Here is an 18536-nt window from a genome sequence, read left to right on the forward strand (position 1 = left end):
TCATTTCTAAAGAAGGATTTTAAAGCAGACTAAGAGTTATTTCCCAGAGCGGGTCATGAAGCAGGAGTCTCTCTACACCCTTTCATTGCTATGACGACAGCCTGCTCCTGCTACATGCAGCCAGAAAAAGCAGCTGACATTTCAATGCTAGGAACATAGGGGAGAGGTTTACAAAAACGCCAAACAAAGACAAAAAAAACAAAAAAAGACTCTTTCACTTGAATTTCAGTTAGAGAGGAAAAAATATCCCCTGGAGCAAGTCAAAAGCCCTATTCTTGCCTTTAGAAGAGATAAGAAAGAAAAAATGTTGGGGGCCTTCCCTCTTGTCCAAGTGGGCCAATAAAACAGAATTGACGGCAAAGCAGCATTTCTTCTCACTTTGTGTAATGGCAAACTGACATAGAACACTTTCTTTGGTTTCCTTTGACTCGGCCATTAAGAAGCTACTAAGTGATGCAGCAGTGAAGGCTCATAGTAATAAATACCTCGTGTTGAGGCCCCCCCACCAGGGGAAAATAGTAGTGTCAGATTTACTTTTACATTTCTTTGGATAAAAAAGGCAATTCAAAGAATACTTCCTTCTTGATCTCCATTGTTACTACCAAAGAAATCATTGCAAGTATGTAACAGAGGCCTCACTGATATACGACATTCCTTATAAGCAACCAGTCAACTTTCCTATGTGTTTACTTCTCTGCCAGGTGCTATACTTGGCGTTTAATAAACATCACATTTCATTCCTACAACGACCTCATTTCTGTGTATTATTATCCCCATTTTGCTAAACAGATGGGTAAACTGAGTCGTGGAGGTGGGAAGTAACTGCGAAAGCTTACACTGATTGTAAGAGGCAGAGTCAGGATTCTAGCCCAGATGCACTGGACTCTGAAGCCCATGCTGTGTCCACTCTGCTGTGCTGCCTCAGAGGCATAGACCTGGCATTCATATTTTATTGTAGAGCAAAATGTGTAAGTACAAGGAAGAAACCCTGAGAAAATATCTAGAGTCAGTTCCCATTCTATGGAGTTTCAATAGGGACATATAGTTAGTCCAGTACTTTCATATTATCTACGATTGATTGATTGCTTTAATGTACCAGACATGGCTCTTTTCTTCACTTAATTCTTACAACAAATCTCTGAGGTAGCTACTGATTTTATAATCCCATTTCTATGAATGAAGAGACTGAGGCACAAAGAGGTTAAGTTGTTTGCCCAAAGTCACAGAGCTATTTTGCGGTAAAGCTTGGATATAAACCATGGTCTTATATAAACCAGGTCCATATGGTAAGATATAAACCACTGGTCATGGTCTTATTCATTTTATTAGATTGCCTCCCCACCTTTGGAACAATCAGTCAAGACCATGCACTCTGTTTTTCAAAGTTCTATCCATCTTTTGATGACTAAGACAAAAGCCAGGCTAGCCCTAGGTAGTGCTATCATCGCTAACTCAGCCTTTGGCAGAAGATGCCCTGTGAGCCCCATGAGAAACAGATCCTGGCCTGGTTGGACATCTCTCAGGAAGCCAGGCCTACTGGGAAGTTCTACTGGATTTATTTATGGGGGTCTCCTTCTCCACTGAAGATCATTCTAGAGGGATAAGTGAGGACTACGTGCACTTCAGATCTTCTAATAAGTTGTTTGTGCCCTTCTTGGTGGAAAAATGTTCCCAACCTGTTCTGGACATGGTGCTAAACTTAAGTAAAATAGCAGTGTTTAAGTCAACTGAGTAAAAAGAACAGTCAAGAGGAAATGAAATAAATAATGTTTTCAAGTTGTCCAGATACATCATTATTCATTTTATTTCTGTCATCACTATTATTTTTACTTAGTTGATATGTGAATCTGTGCCATGAGAAGCTATTGGGGATTAAATCTCAAAAGACCTAGGAAGGAAATGCCAGCACTCTAATTTCTCAATGGCTGTGTGAAAATTCTCTGAAAGAAAAAGGCAAGGTTCATAAATAACACGTGCATATTCTTCTCCAAAATGTGGAAAGTGGCACTAGTTGATTGGACGATAAGTAGATGAAATAAACTGCTCTGCTTTGCTAGATCTTATTAAACGAACAGAAATATAAACTTAAATCTTTCCAAAGAGGGTGTTTTTAATAAAAAAAAATCATAGTTAACAATAGTCACAACCATGAGGTTTAACTGAGTAAGCTGTGAACTGAAAAAAGCTGGTGTCTACGAGAAAGGGGAGAATTAAAGAAAAAAAAGATTTCTGCTGACTTGGACTGAGTGAACATTTCTATTCAATGTGCTTAGGCCCTGGGCCAGAGGAGAGCTCAGATACAATGCCAAGGTGACATATTTAACCTCTTTGCAGATTAAAGGCAGTGCAAAAGAGATACACTTTCTGCAGTACCTCTTGGTATACTGTTTCAACAGTATTGATCTGCAGTTGAAAGCAGGTTTTTTTTCTTTTCTTTTCTTTTTTTCTCTTGCAGAGTGACCTTTAATACCTGGGAAGGATGAATAAGCACAACTTACATTATTGCTTTATTTTAGAAAAGAGAGCCAGAAATGGTAGTACTTTATAATATGAGTTATCATAATCTCTTTAGCTCTTTAATTCTCCTCTCTCATTTTTGCTTTTGTAAATAAGACATTATCAAAAATTAGAGAAATTTTAGCTCTATGTGTGAGCATCTTAACAAATGATAGTAGGAGGCAAAAAATAATTAGTTATAGAGCTGTAAAAGGGAACCAAGAAAGGGAAAATAATCACAATAACTTAAAAATAATCAAACAAGAATATAGTATAAAAGGAGAAATTTTCCTACCTTTTGGAAAAGCAAAAAGTTCCATTTCTACATTGCTGTTAGGCTCAGGAGATTGAATAACTTTAGATAATTTAAACATAGAAAACATACAAATTATTTGATTTGAAAGTTTTTTTTAAAAACTACTTTCTTTGTAGTTTATTTCATATATGTAATAAAGTACTTCTACAAAACACATTTCAGGATTCAGGCTTCACTAAGATCTGAATGCTACTGAGGCGATCAACAGTTCCACATTTCTATTCTTGGTCTTCACTAAAATCACCATTATTTATTAGTACTTTCTATTTAATTTCACAGGAAACAAGAAAACATGAATACAAATGGTAAAATTCTCTATTAAATATCTTTTCTGTAAATCACACAAAATTTTTTTGGTAAATAAATGGCTTTGTGTTATTTAGGCAAAAATATTTGACAGCTTTATCAGATCACGCAAATCAGCTTAACAAATGCGCTTAGATAATGCCGTAAATTTATTACAACTTACCTTTAAGTAAGGGGCTGGACCCAGAGCCGCTGCAGAAAATTGAAGTTGAATCACCTCTGCACACAGACAGGGAATAAAGTTTGACAAATACCCAAGAAAAACTCTTTAAATCCCTTTCCTCGTTAGCTCTGCTTCTTTGCCCAGAGGCACATTCAAGTCTACTGGAGTTGAAATTCTGCTGCTCTGTCAACTGGTGGGGGTCTGAAGTGACAGACGAGAATTTGGAGGTTGGCACCAGAGAGTATTTCAGACTGTCATCGTTTTTGTTGCAGATTCCTGGATTTCCCTAGCAGGCTGGCCTCTCATGCGAGAGCTTTACAGGCAGTGCTTGCAAACCAAAAGGGAAAGAGCTAATTCTGGTGGCATGGATGGGGTTAACAGTCTTCCCCTCAAGCTCTTGTTCTCAGAGCCTCATAACTTGGCCAGAATATAAGCACTTGGCTCTTTATACATTTTTTTTTTCTTTTTCAAACAACTCTGAAAGGTTTTATAAGCAGCATCCCTTTTTTGGAGATTTTTATTTTAAGACCTTGAAAAGAAACTCCACGCTGTTGTTTCTTTCTAAAGGAAATTGGGGAGTAGGGATTAAAGGAGGGAAGAAGAGAAATGGCAGCAGATGCATTTTTACATTGCTCAATTGGAAATTGTTCTAGCAAATACAGTCTGAATTTTAATAGGAGGGTACTTCAGATACCTTAACCTTCTTTGAATGAGATTTGGAAATGTACATATATAAAAATGATTGCTCCTTATATTATAGATCACTTGTATGCTGATTCAGAAATGTTGCAGTTCTCCCCTCAACACAGCTCTCCACTGTAACTCCATGGTTATAATTGTTGGTCTCTAAGAAGGAGATTTCCCATGAAAAAGAATGGAGGTGTGCACTTATTTTTGGCCTGGAATTCTGGTTATTTGTATATGTGTCTAATCTCTTCTACTGCTACTTCTACATTTATCACACATTTATTATGTGTCAGACACTGTGCTAACAGTTTTTTATGCGTTATTATCAGTTGATCCTCACTACGCATGGTAAGTTTTACTGTGTTCCCATTTGAGGGATAGTGTCATACAGTGGTTGAATTGGCAGAATTTGAGGCCAGCAAGCTTGGATTTGCATCCTATCTTCACCACTTCCTAACTATGACCCAGGACAAGTTATATAACCTCTCTAAAGCATCAGTGCTTTTATCTATAAGACAGGGATATACATATGGAAATGATAATATCTATCTTGGCAATTGTTCTGATTTTTAAGTTAGTTAATATGATAAACTGCATAGAACAGCCCTGCCACGTAGCAGACACTCAATAAATGTTAGCTATTATCATTTACATAAGAGGAAACTAAAGCTTAGTAAGGGTGAGTGGTTTTTCTAGGGTCTCCAACTGTAACTTACAGGATGGGATTCCAAATCAGCTACCATGGCTGACAGCCACACTTGTGTAACTTATCTATAATACCTCTATTATATGATATAGACATATATATATATCATACCTGCTTCTGAGCAAGCTGTAAACTCCTTGAAGGAAGGGGATGTGCCCTTTCTGCATTCTCCTGGTGCCTAGCACAGTGCTTTGCACACTGTAAATGTTCCATTATCATCAGATGAATAATTATAATTTAATTTAATTTAGATTTTCTAAATGCATGCCAATGTCTGGCCAAAAGCAAAAACACTGATAAAAACAAAATAAAACCAAAATAAACCAAAAACCCCCACCTACAATTCTAGGCAAATATGCCCTCAGCCAAATCTCTCAAAACACTTTAGAATTATTTGCCCTATTTATTTTCAGAACACTGCAAGAAAAAGGTAACAAGAATTATCTCTATTTGCAGTTGGAGAAATTTGGGAGCAGAGGAAACTGGGCACTTTGCCTAGGAGCCAAAAACAAGTCACAGTGCAGCTGGGAACAATCTCACGTCTCTAGAATCAGGATAACTTTTTCCAAACTGCCTTTCCCAGGACAGAATGAAAGGACTTGATGTCTTTTTGCCTCAGACAATAGGATGTTTTTCCTTAGCCAAGGTCTAGGGGTTGAGCAATCTCCTCGGAGGAAGGATAAAGGGGTGGGCAGTGTTTGACCATGCTTCTCCCTGGTGTGCACATCCTCTGTGCACATCTGCTCTGAAAAGTGTGGAAGACGTAGACCATTTTTCCAAGTCTCCCGAGGGGCGTGGGAGCAGTGAGACTAATGCAGAATATGTAAGAAAAGCATTTCTGAGGATTTGGCCTTAGTTGGCTAAGGAAAATTTTCTTGGGGACCCAAAATACTAACTTCTTATTCTAACTAGCATTCCCCATTTATTTGAGATGGCTTTGTAAGATTGATTTCAGGTGACTACATCAATTCAATGAGAATGTAGAAAAAAATTTCATTTAGAGGGCTCTGGAAAAAAAGTTACCCAACTAAAATTTTTTTTTCTGCTAAAATTGGTATTTTATGCTTCTGTAAAATGATCAAAATAAATTTTCTTATGTAACTCTGTGTTAACCTAAAAAGTAATTACTTAAAGCAAACTGGATTCATCTCTTAAATGTAAATAGGTACCTAGAGAGTTCATTTGTAGGTGGCAAAGCTTGAGAATTTTGACTCTCAGTTTTATTGGAAGTCTTATTAATTTATAACCTGATTAATAAAGACCCACTGTATTTCTTATAACAAAACAAGAGAGAAAAATGAATTAAAAAAAGGCCTTTGAATTCACAGTGTCTTTTCAGTATAGCTTTATTTGGAAATGTTTGTTGGCAGATATTCAAACTCATTGTTTCTGAAGCTGTTTTTTCTAAAATAGTTTACAGTTCAGAAAGCTGAGGACAATAAACCTGCAACAATACTCACCTAACAGATGGAGCTATAGATCAGATTTAGAAAACGTATGAGATGTCCAAATGGGTTGGGAAAAGTTTGACAAAAAGCTCATTATGTTACTGTACATGAAGAGACGTAACATCAGTGTTGGTCAGAGGATGTGACAGATGTCAACATCTAAGTGGATTTTCTTTTTTGTTTTTTTTTTACCTTTTAGTGTTAGGATTCCCTTTGAGAATCTGATGAAAGCTGTGGGCAAGCTCCTAAAACCCATCTATGAAACTCCCCCCCAATATCCTCTCAGGGATTCTATGAAGTTAAGAACCCCTAATTCAGGGGAAGGAGCAGAGAACACATTAATTAATCCTCAAGCATATACAGAACTTCTTTGTTACATATAGCAGAAGCCTCTGGGTGATATGAAAGAAATGTAGTTCCTGCCCATTAGGAGTCCAAGAGCCAAGGCATATACTCATTGTCAGAAGGTCGCATGAATCTTTTGGAATAGTGGAGATCCCCAGGAAGGAGGTAAGTATGGGTGAGTGAAAAAGCTGCAGTAAAAACAGAGTGTCCATATTGATCTTGGCCAGGACCTGGCCTGTAGGACCCTCTTCCTTGCTTACCCAATGTATTAGTTTCCTAGGGCTGGTGTAACAAAATACCACAAATTGGGTGGCTTAAACAGCAGAAATTAATTGTCTCACAGTTCTGGAGGCTGGAAGTCCAAGATCAAGGTGCCAGCAGGGTTGGTTTCTCCTGAGGCCTCTCTCCTTGGCTTGTGGATGGTCACTTTCTCGCTGTGTCCTCACACAGTCCTTCCCCTGGGCATGTGTGCTTCTGGTGTCTCTGCCTCTTTTTATAAGGATGCCAGTGCTGTTGGATTAGATCCTCACTTTTACATCTTCCTTTAACCTTAATTTACCTCTTAAAGGCTCTGTCTCTAAATACAGTGATTTTGGGGGTTAGAACTTCAATTTATGAATATTGGGGGAAATAATTCAGCCTATAACACCCCATTACATTTAAAATATTTTCCCCATTATGTTTTTAATACCTTGATATTTAGTTCTCTGTGGGTCTTGCTTCTGGGACCCATTCTGAGGTCTCAATTCCAGCTGAGTTACTGATCTCTGCCTGTAGAATTTCCTTACCCTCACAGTACCATCATAACTTGGCACTGAACCATTTCAGATCTCTCAGCTTTGTGCTGATTATTAACCCTCTGGGTCATTTTCTGACTATGGACTCTTGCAGGAGTTTATTCTAGCTATCCTCTCCCAGGCCAGCCCTTCTATGAGTTTAGTCATACCCTCTATTTGGTCTTAGGCAGATGCTTGATACACAGAGAGCAATTAACAAGTAAGACAGTAGCAAAATGTGCACAGTATTTTGTTACATATAATGTGGACATTATGTTACACACTACACATTATGTTTATACATTACACATTATATTTCACAAAATTACATTATGCATTATATATTTAACAAAATTAAGTATAATGTGTAATGTAATTAATTGCTTTTTTTAGTAATAAACTTTGAAGCAAAATAAGTGAAACTAAAAGGAGAAAGATAGGTTAGGACTAGTGGATTTTATTTTATTTTACTTTATTTTTTTTGAGACAGAGTCTCACTCTGTTACCCAGGCTGGATTGCAGTGGCCCGATCTCGGCTCACTGCAACCTCTGCCTCCTGGGTTCCAGCGATTCTCCTGCCTTAACCTCCCAAGTAGCTGGGATTACAGGCGTGTGCCACCACGCCTGGCTAATTTTTGTATTTTTAGTAATTTTTCACCATGTTGGCCAGGCTGGTCTTGAACTCCTGACCACAGGTGATCTGCCTCAGCCTCCCAAAGTGCTGGGATTACAGGCATGAGCCACGGTGCCCAGCCAGGACTAGTGGATTTTAGATATCAGGCTAAGCAGTTTGATCTTTATTCATTAGGTAAAAGGGAGATCTGGAAAATTTTCTCATTGAATGTTAGGGAGTGTAAGAAGAACATGTTATGCTGTAGTAACAAATAATCCCCAAATATCAGATGCTTACAACAACAAATTTTTGTTTTGTTTTGTTTTTTCCATTCTTGCCACATGTTTATTGCAGGTCTGCTGCAATTCTGTTACATGTCTTTACTCTGGAGTGTAGGCTGATGGACCAATTCCCTTGGCAGAAGAAAAAGAGATACAGCAAAATATGCTTGGTTTGTGAAGCTTCTGCCTGGGTGTAATACTTATCACTTCTGCCTACATTTCATTGATCAACATAAGTCATTTGACCACAGCTGACTTCAGTGGGATGGGGAGATATATTCCTCCCATCCAGAGGATGGACCCTATATAGGCAAGAGAACCAGAAAATAGATTTTCATCAGGAATGGAAGGAGACCCTGTTGAGAAAAAAAGTATTAGGAAAAAGGAAGAAAAGAAGATAGAAGGGGCAGAGCAAAGTTTTAAAAAAAGCATGATGGGGCAGATATAAGACATAAAGGGGGGAAGGGAGAGAAAATTAGGGCAAAAATAAGAGGCAGCCCTATAAAGACACAAATAATTGAGACAACTGGGATAACAGAAATATAAGGGGTTAGATTATCTTAGTGCTGTACAATCATGTGGTTCTATAGAGCCGTAAGAGGTTTGCATTAGTTTCCTGGGCTGTCATAAGAAATTATCACAAACCGGGTGGCTTAAAACAACAGAAATGTATTTTCTTGAAGTTCTAGAGGCTAAAAGTCTGAAATCAAGGTGTCAGCAGGCACCTGCTGCATCCCAATGCCATAGGGAAGAATACTTTCTTGCCTCTTCCTGACTTCCAGTGGGTGGCTTCCAGAAACACCTAGTATTTCTGGGCTCGTAGCTGCAGTCTCTGCTTCCCTCTTCCCATGGCCTTCTTTCCCTGTGCGTCTCCTGTGAATCTCTGTGTGCCCTCTTCTTGTGAGGACACCAGTCATTGGATTTAGGGTTTACCGTAATCCAATGTGACCTCATCTTAACTTGATTACATCTGCAAAGACCCTATTTTCAAATAAGCTCACATTCACAGGTATGAAGGATGGAGACTTGAACATATCTTTTTGGGGAGCAATTCAACACATTATAGTCCATTCTCTGGTCCCCCAAAATTCATGTCTTTTCCACATGCAGAATACATCCATCCCCTTCTTAACCCATTTCAAATTTCTGAACCTATTCCGGCATTAACTCTAAATTCCAAATCTCATTTAAATATCATTGAGTCAAAAAGTCCCAAATATCATCATCTAAATCATCTAAATCAGGTGTATGTGAGATTCTTGGTATGATTTATCCCGATTCCTCATCTATGAAACTAGAAAACCAGTTGTCTCTCCCCAAATACAATGGCATAGTATAAATAGTTTCATTCTGAAATGGAGAAAATGGAAGGAATACATAAATGGACAAGGGTCACTTGTTCCAAGCAAGTTCAAAACAGAGCAGGCCAAATTCCATCATGTTTCAGGCCTGAGAATAATCCTCTGTGGCTCAGTGCGCTGCTCTTTGGCCCACAGAGGCTCTGCCCTCAGGGCCTGCAGGAATCCCACCAGTTCCTGAACTATCTTCTGAGTTGTATTACTTTGCTAGAGCTGCCATAGGAAAATACCACAGGCTGAGTGGCTTAAACAGAAGAAATTTATTTTCCTCCCAGTTCTAGAGGCTGGAAATCCAAGGTCAAGGTGTCAGGAGGGTTGGTTTCTCCCCAGGCCTCTCTCCTTGGCTTGCAGATAACCACCTTGCTGTGCCCTCACGTGGTCCTTCTCCTGTGTGTATCTGTATTCTAATCCCTTTCTATAAGGACACCAGTCATTGTGGATTAGGGACCACCACTCTTATTACTTGACTTTACCTTAGTTACTTTAAAAGCCCTATCTCTAAATATAGTCACATTCTGAGGTATTTTAACATATGAATTTAGAGGAGACACAATTCAGCCTATTACAGGAGTCATTTATTCATGTGTGAAAGGAAATTAAATTTTGAGACCTCAAACTCATTTAGCCAAGGGAAAAGTCAAGCTGGGAACTGGGTCATGCAAACCTGCCTCCCGTTTTGGTTCCTAAATAAGATGACTACAAGATGAAAAGCTACATGCCCGCCCTATATTTTGCCCACAAGGAAATTCCTAGTGAGATCTTATAACTTTACCATGGCAATGCAAATTGATAGCTTATCTTTACAGGTGCAGTCGCTCTGGCCCACCAGACACAAATGCTTATCTGACTGTTCCCTGACCCCATTTTGTCCATTTTGTCTGTGTTATCTGATGTAAAATGCAGATTCTCCACATTTTTCCTCTGCCCTTTTTGTTTATGTCATCTTATGTAAAAAAATGTAGATTCACGGAGCCAGGAAAAGGCATAAATGACTATTTTTCCCTAACCCCTCTTACATGAAAACTGTGTGCTTCTCAATATCCCACCCTTTCCCCTTTAAATTTGGAGCCCTCAAAATCATCTTCAGAGAAAAGCATAGACCTATCTCCCGGGTGCGTCCTTAACTTTGGTAAATAAATCTAAAATTATTGAGACTTGTCTCATCATTTTCCTCAATTGACACGTTTTCATTTTTATTTATTTATTTATTTATTTATTTAATGAGGCAGGATCTCACTCTGTCACCCAGGCTAGAGTGCAGTGGCATGATCTTGGCTTATTGCAACCTCCGCTTTTCAGGTTCAAGTGATCCTCCCACCTCAGCCTCTGGAGTAGCTGAGACTACAGGTGTGTCCCATGGTACCTGGCGAATTGTTGTGTTTTTAGTAAAGATGGGGTTTCACCATGTTGCCCAGGCTGGTCTCAGACTCCTGGGCTCAAGCAATCTGCCTGCCTTGGCCTCCCAAAGTGATGGGCTTACACATGTGAGCCACTGTGCCCAGCAGGAATCATTTTTTCTTTTCCTTGACGGATAACACATGTTCGCAGTCATATAGAATTTTGAAAGTCCTACAGCCTTCATTTTGTCCTGCCTCTGTTTCTTGAAGCCCAGGTTGGCAGTATTTCTGCTGATATAACATTCTTAAAAACATTATTGGTTTCCTATGCAATTCATGGGGATCTGGGCCATCAGACAAGAAGGTCCTGCACAGATTTTTCCTGGATAAACCCACTTGTATTTCTGGCTCCTGCTGAGAAGGTTGATTGAATCCATGGGTCACACTCACATACCTAATCTCTATAACAAAAGGCTGTTTAGCCAAATTCTTGGTGTTCTCTCCAGAGCATACTTTCTCGCCATTTGCATTCTGGATAGGCTGAGAATTTCCAAAGTCATCAAGTTCTGTTTTGCTTAATAGTTTCTTCCTCCAATTATCTCTTTCTTCTCATTTTCTACTATAAACAGCAAGAGAAAACCAGGCCACATTTTCCACACTGTGTTTGGAAATCTCATCAGTTCAATATCCAAGTTCATCACTTATGAGTTCTGCTTTCCACCCAACAGTAGAACATAATTCAGTCAAGTTCCTGACATTTTATAACAAGAATAGCCTTCCCGCCAGTGTCAAATAACATGTTCATCATTTCCTCTGAGTCCTCACCAGAAGCACCTTAACATTTATATTTCTACCAACGTTCTGTTTGTGACAATATACATGTTCTCTAAGACGATAGATGATTTATCTACAGTTCTCCTTACTTCTTTCTGAGCCCTTCCTGGAATCTCCTCTAACGTCCACATTTCTACCAACAATCTTTTCAAGGCAATCTAGGCTCTTTAAAACCATGTGTCTAGGCTGGGAGTGGTGGCTCACGCCTATAATCCCAGCATATGGGAGGCTGAGATGGGTGGATCATTTGAGCTCAGGAGTTCAAGACCAGCCTGGCCAACATGGTGAAAACCCATCTCTATTAAAAATATGAAAATTAGCCTGGCACAGTGGCGTGTACCTGTAATCCCAGCTACTTGGGAGGCTGAGGCGTGAGAATCACTTGGACCTGGGAGGCGGAGGTTGCAGGGAGCCAAGATTGCACCACTGAACTCCAGCATGGGTGACAGAGCCAGACTCAGTCTCAAAAAAATGAAAAAAAAAAAACTGTCTAAAAATTCTTCCCACTACCACCATTATCCAATTCCAAATCCACTTCAACATTTTTAGGAATTTGTTATGGCGGTATCCCATTCTCAGTACCAAAATCTGTATTGGTTTCCAAGGGCTGCCATCACAACTTACCATAAACTGTTTGGCTTAAGACAATAGAACTTTATTTTCTCAAAGTTTTGGGGGCCAAAACTCTAAAATCAAGGAAGCAGGGCCATACTCTCTCCAAACTCTGTAGGGAAAAATCCAAAAGAATCTAGCCTGATGGTATTTGCTGTGAACATGGACTGTCAGGTTTATTGCCAGAGTGCTAGACATGTGCGTCTGAGTTCCAGCCCAAAGAGTTATGTATATCCAGTGCTTTGATTCAGAATTGGTACATTCTAAATTGAAGGACGTTTGGAGTTGAAGTTCACTGCCTGTTGTTTTCTTAACCCTTTAATCCTTCATGCTACCTCCCTATCAGGTGCTAGGCTATCATAAGACATAAAAAAGGCCTGGGGGGTTTTGCTAATCACTGATGCCACTGAATACTACCAGAAATAAATTCTATTCCTCAAGCTAAATTACACCAATCAAGCCCTGTAAGGAAGGAGAGTGTATTTAAAATCCTTGCTCTCGCTGGAGGAAGTATAGTAGAAAATTGATGAGTCAGAAAGACCGGAATTCAAGTTCCAGGTCTGATGCTTCCTAGCTGTGTGATGTTGGGCAAGTTACTTAACCTCTCTCTCTGTGTCTCATTATCCTCATGCGTCCAATAAGGATGATAATAAAACCTGTCTAATAGGGTAGCTGCGAGGAAAAGAGATGATGTTCGCATAGTGCTTTGCCCAATTCACGACTAGACTGGGGTTCAATATATGATAATAATGGCAATGATGATGAAGGCCAGTAAGAAAGCTGAATATTGTTGAAGATTGTGTCAAGGAACCTCTGTAATAGGATATAGAATGCCTCCTCTTTTCACATGAACTGCTAATACTCTCTGTGAAGAATGACAATTTTTAGGCAGAGGGGTGAAACATATCCCTTTAGTCAAGCTATGCAAACACAGCAGCTGCTCACATAAATCCCTTGAGTTTTATGCCGTTGTCTTTTCTCAGACAGAGCCCTCATTGAGTTTGGGAGAGTTTGGGTTGGCTGAGTAATAGCAGCGTGAGCTATGTAGCTACTCTTTCATTCTGACCTCACCTTGGGATAGACACAGAGCCCAATGTATCAAATCGCCTGGTGTACAGATCTCTTGTCCAAGTGAGGTGCAGCTGGACTTTATATTTCTGTGCATTTGACTTGCAGGCTATGTCTTATTCACCAAGACAGAAGTTTATACTTGGGCCTTCTCATGGGTGAGGTCACTTTGCTGTTATTAGCCAAACGCCGCTCTTCTCCAAATGTCTGATGTTTTCTTGGCTGTAGTGTTCAGTTCCCAGAGCAAGATGTTTTAGACTAAGAAGTACTGCTTGTGCAATGACGCAAACCTATTCTGGAAATTTGCTCCAATGGTTGTGTTTTCTTGTTGGTTTTGAGCAACGGTATTTGTATTTTTGTTGATATTTCCCTTGTGAAGGAGCAATGGGTTTGTTAGATTTTGCGTGGTCTGATTGTACAACGTCAGGGATGCAGCTGAGGCTTTGTCTCTAGCAAATGTTAGGAGAGACAAATTCGGACTGTTTAAAGTCTACATCGGCATTAACTGGCTGGCAACTTGAAATGAGACAAAAATGAATGATTTCCACAATGCCTGTCCTCGCTAGCTCAGTATTTCTCAAAAATTTCTTTTCATTATCACTCCCCCAAGGAGCTTTTTGAACATTTTTTTCCTAAGTGTCTCCTCCCACCATGAAATTTTAATACTTCAGATACACTGTGTATCTATTTATATACTATTATCTGTATCTGTGTTTTATATATAAAAGAATAGAATTCTAGCTACCCCTGAACCAATTTTGCCCTTTTACTAATGATCCTCACCAATTGACTGAAAACACATCTCATGCCTGAAAAAAACACAATTTACTATGGGGTAATTCATTGGCAATTACAATTTATAGCTGGAGAAACTGAGTCATGAATGATTTTCTAAGAACTCGATATAATAGTTATAACAGCATTCATTACTCTACAAACATTTATAAAGGGATCTAGAACTAGAAATACCATTTGACCCAGCCATCCCATTACTGGGTATATACCCAAAGGACTATAAATCATGCTACTATAAAGACACATGCACACGTATGTTTATTGCGGCACTATTCACAATAGCACAGATTTGGAACCAACCCAAATGTCCAACAATGATAGACTGGATTAAGAAAATGTGGCACATATACACCATGGAATACTATGCAGCCATAAAAAATGATGAGTTCATGTCCTTTGTAGGGACATGGATGAAATTGGAAATCATCATTCTCAGTAAACTATCGCAAGAACAAAAAACCAAACACCACATATTCTCACTCATAGATGGGAATTGAACAATGAGAACACATGGACACAGGAAGGGGAACATCACACTCTGGGGACTGTTGTGGGGTAGGGGGAGGGGGGAGGGATAGCTTTAGAAGATATACCTAATGCTAAATGACGAGTTAATGGGTGCAGCACACCAGCATGGCACATGTATACATATGTAACTAACCTGCACATTGTGCACATGTACCCTAAAACTTAAAGTACAATAATAATAAAATAAAAAAAAGAACACAGAAGAATAACTTTTTGAATACATTGCAGTTACTTTTCTGAGGAAATGCAGTCAAAATCTCTATAATTACGAGCTTTTCGTCCATGTTGTTAGCTCTTCTCATGTTGTGTGCCAAAGTTGGTTGAGATCTGTAAAAGCACAGGACAAATATTTCCTGCACATACCCTTTTTCATTCCTATGCTCAAATCCCTGATGAAAGCCCCAATCACTTCACATCCGACTGTTTTCCCTACCTCTGAACTCACATTCACAAATGCAAATTGCCCTCAAGGGCCAGGGAGGCCACAGAAATTAATGAAGGGGGCCCGAAGTAAGAAAAGGACACTCTCCCAACACAGGCAGGGATGACTGGCAGCTGACACATGGCCTTTGTGTTAGGAAGACAAGAGGGGGTGCATGGGACTTGGGAAATGGAAAATATGTAGTCCATCTGAAGGTGGCAGCCGCTACTCAATTCTTGGAGCTTTATTGTCACAGGGAAATGGCAGCCCAACATTGTCTGATCATTTTACTGTTTTAGAGAGAAACCAGAAATCTAACATTTTATGGGATTGTTAAATATTGACCAACAGTCTTTGTGCCAAATAAAACAGATCTGTGAGCTGGGCTGGGCCACTGAACACTAAGTTTTGAGCACAGTTCCAGAGACTTCCTTCTCTTTCCAACCCAATCTATCTTAAACACTATTTTAAACAATTTCACCCTCTCAAAGTGTAATTCACATCATGTTCCTCTCCTGCTTAAAAGTTTTCAATAGCTTCCCACTGCCTACCAAGTCAATTCTAAACTCGTGAGCTAGGCATTTTAAAGCCATCTGCCACTTTATGTAATATCTTCCCTTCACTTATGTGAACATCAACTTTTTCTCCTTTCCTTGACTTGCTTTGTAATTTTCTGCCTCACTCCTTTGACTAAGGTGGCTTCTTCTGCCTGAAACCTTCATGTTTAAATCTTACCAATCTTTCAAAGTCGAACTTCAGATGTCTCCTTTCCAAGAAGCCTTCTTTGCTGTATCTGATAAGAGGTGATTCTTTCTCTGAACTTCAATAACGCATTATTTTTGATAAAGTGCTTGGAACACTCTGTTCAGAGTAAGTGCGTTAGGATGAGTTGGCTTGGAAAGAGTGGCTCATCACCCTCATTTGCCCTTCACTTCTCATCTCTGGCTCTGTCCTGTGTCATAGGGGAATAGCATATTCATTTAATTTTTTCTCTGGCATTTTTCACTTTTCATTGTGTAATACAGTTATTTGTATAGAGGTCCTCTATCCCTTACTAGGTAATATTTTCAAACAGGGATTCTTTCTTTCTTTCTCTCCTTCCTTCCTTCTTTCTCTTTCTTTCTTTCTTTTTTTCTTTCTCTTTCTTTTTCTTTTTTTCTTTCCTTTCTTTTCCTTCCTTCTTTCCTCCCTTCCTTCTTTCTTTCTTTTCTTTCCTTCTTTCCTTTCTTTCCTTGCTTTTCTTTTTCTTTCTTCCTTCTTTCCTTCTTTCTTTCTTTTTTTTCTTTCTTTCCCTTCCTTCCTTCCGTCCTTCCTTCCTCCCTTCCTCCTTCTTTCTTTTCTTTACTTCTTTCCTTTCTTTCTTTCTTTTTCTTCTTTCTCTCTCTCTTTCTCTTTCTTTCTTTCTCTCTCTCTTCCTTCCTTCCCTCCCTCCCTCCCTTCTTTCCTTCTTTCTTTCTTTCTTCCTTTCTCAGGGTCTTGCTCTGTCACCCAGGCTGGGGTGCCATGGGCCAGTCATGGCTTACTGCAGCCTTGACCTCCCAGGCTCAAGCGAGCCTCCTACCTCAGCCTTCCAAGTAGCTGGGACTACAGGCTTAAGCCACCAGGCCCGGCTAATTAAAAAAAGATTTTTTTCCAGGGATGGGTGCCTCCCTATGTTGGTCAGGCTGGTCTCAAACTCCTGAGCTCAAGTGATCTTCCCACCTGAGCCTCCCAAAGTGCTGGGATTATAGACATGAGCCATTGTGCCCCGCCGGGGATCATTTCTTATATAACCTTGATTCCCCACAGTAGCAAGTACTTAAATATTTGTAAAATGAGCATTTGCAACTCTATTGATTGCTTCATTCACCAGATCATTCCTTCCCACATGCCCCAAAAGTTCCAAATCTATGGATGTTTTACTTGAAGGGAACCAAATTGAGAGAAAGCAAACATACTTCAGGAAGGGTAATATATAAGGAACCATCAGGATTCTCATGCATTTGCGTCATTTGTCTACCCTCTTTGGCCCAAATATTGAGCCTTTTAAACATTTGAAAATATTGACCAATGAAGATTTAATATGTTTGATTGACCCTCATTTTAACATGCTGTTCAACATCTGCCAATTTTTAAAAACTGGTCTGACATTCTAGAAGGAAAAAAAGAATGAGCAATTCCTAGGTTAACGAACATATGTAAAGAAATTTGATATCTCTTTTGCCTTCCTGGGCTCCTGGTACAGGACAGTATACTTGGAAGTGGCCACAAGAGGGGAGTATGAACCACAGTCATCCTTAGATGAATGAGACCAAGGATTCACTCTTTCTCCAGCTGAATGAAGAAAGCTCCATCCTGAACAATAGTCAGTTGAATTATCATTCCCTTTCCAGCTGACGATCAAAGACTGAATGTGGATCTGCTCTTTCTGTGTTCACAGAGACTGTAGCCTTCACCTCTCAGCTGTCCAATCAGACCATAACCCTGACTGGAAGAAATACTTATGGAGGAGGGCCTGAAGGATGTGCAGTCCCTCTCGCTCAATTTCTCTCCCATTGTTTTACCTTTGCATGAAACCAGAACCCTGAGAGAACTGTGTTCCTGGATCATGTTGCTTTGGGTCCTGTAGAATTATTTCTACTGAATTGTGATTTGGCCTCCCTCAAAATCTTTGTACTGAGGGAAGCTTTAAGAAGCAGCTGTTTAAAATGTGTTATTAGGCCAGGTGTGGTGGCTCACGCCTGTGATCCTAGCACTTTGGGAGGCCAAGGAGGGTGGATCACCTGAGGTCCGGAGTTCGAGACCAGCCTGGCCAACACGATGAAACCCTGTCTCTACCAAAAATACAAAAATTAGCTGGATGTGGTGGCAGGCACCTGTAATCCCAGCTACTTGGGAGGCTGAGGCAGGAGAATCACTTGAACCTGGGGGATGGAGGTTGCAGTGAGCTGAGATCGCACCACTGCACTCCAGCCTGGGTAACAGAGCGAGACTCTGTCTCAAAAAAAAAAAAAAAAAAAAGTGAAACTGTGTCTCAAAAAATAAAAATAAAAATAAAAAAATTTAAAACATAAAATGTATTATTATATCAACATAAAGATGTTGTCTACAAATTCATACAATGTTCTGTTTTTAAGGACCCATGGGAGAAATTTTGCTTAAAACTCAGAATGCAGGAAAAGCTGTTTGTCTTGATATATTGACTTTCTAAATATTTTAACTTATTATGCCTTTCTCTTCCCTTTCACTGCTGGGAGGCTTCATTTATTCAACCAGTATGTACGGAGTGCCCGTATGTGCCAGCTGGCTGCTGGAGATATGATGGGGAGCAAAAGGAGAAGGAATCCTGTCCTCACGAAGCTTCCAGTTTAGAGGAAGAAACAGATATTTATTTATTACTCAGATAATTGCACAAACTGAAAAGTGCTATGAAGGGAAGGGCCCTTGCTATGAGAACATAGCAAGAC

General features: G+C 39.6%; 1 protein-coding gene across 2 annotated transcripts in view; it reads right to left on the reverse strand.

Annotated features, from left to right (window-relative positions):
* Nucleotides 1–3701, reverse strand: part of SPARCL1 (SPARC like 1) — a 56093-nt gene extending 52392 nt beyond the window's left edge. Inside the window, exons 1-2 of one of the 2 annotated variants that reach the window (XM_054553307.2) lie at nt 3282–3639; nt 2374–2470 (exon numbers count right to left, since the gene is read on the reverse strand). The gene's annotated coding sequence lies outside the window, so the exon portion shown is untranslated. 2 annotated transcript variants of the gene reach the window in all.
* Nucleotides 3702–18536: the final 14835 nt, after the last annotated feature.

The sequence above is a fragment of the Pongo abelii genome, chromosome 3 (genome assembly GCF_028885655.2).
Source record: "Pongo abelii isolate AG06213 chromosome 3, NHGRI_mPonAbe1-v2.0_pri, whole genome shotgun sequence".
NCBI lineage: Eukaryota > Metazoa > Chordata > Mammalia > Primates > Hominidae > Pongo > Pongo abelii.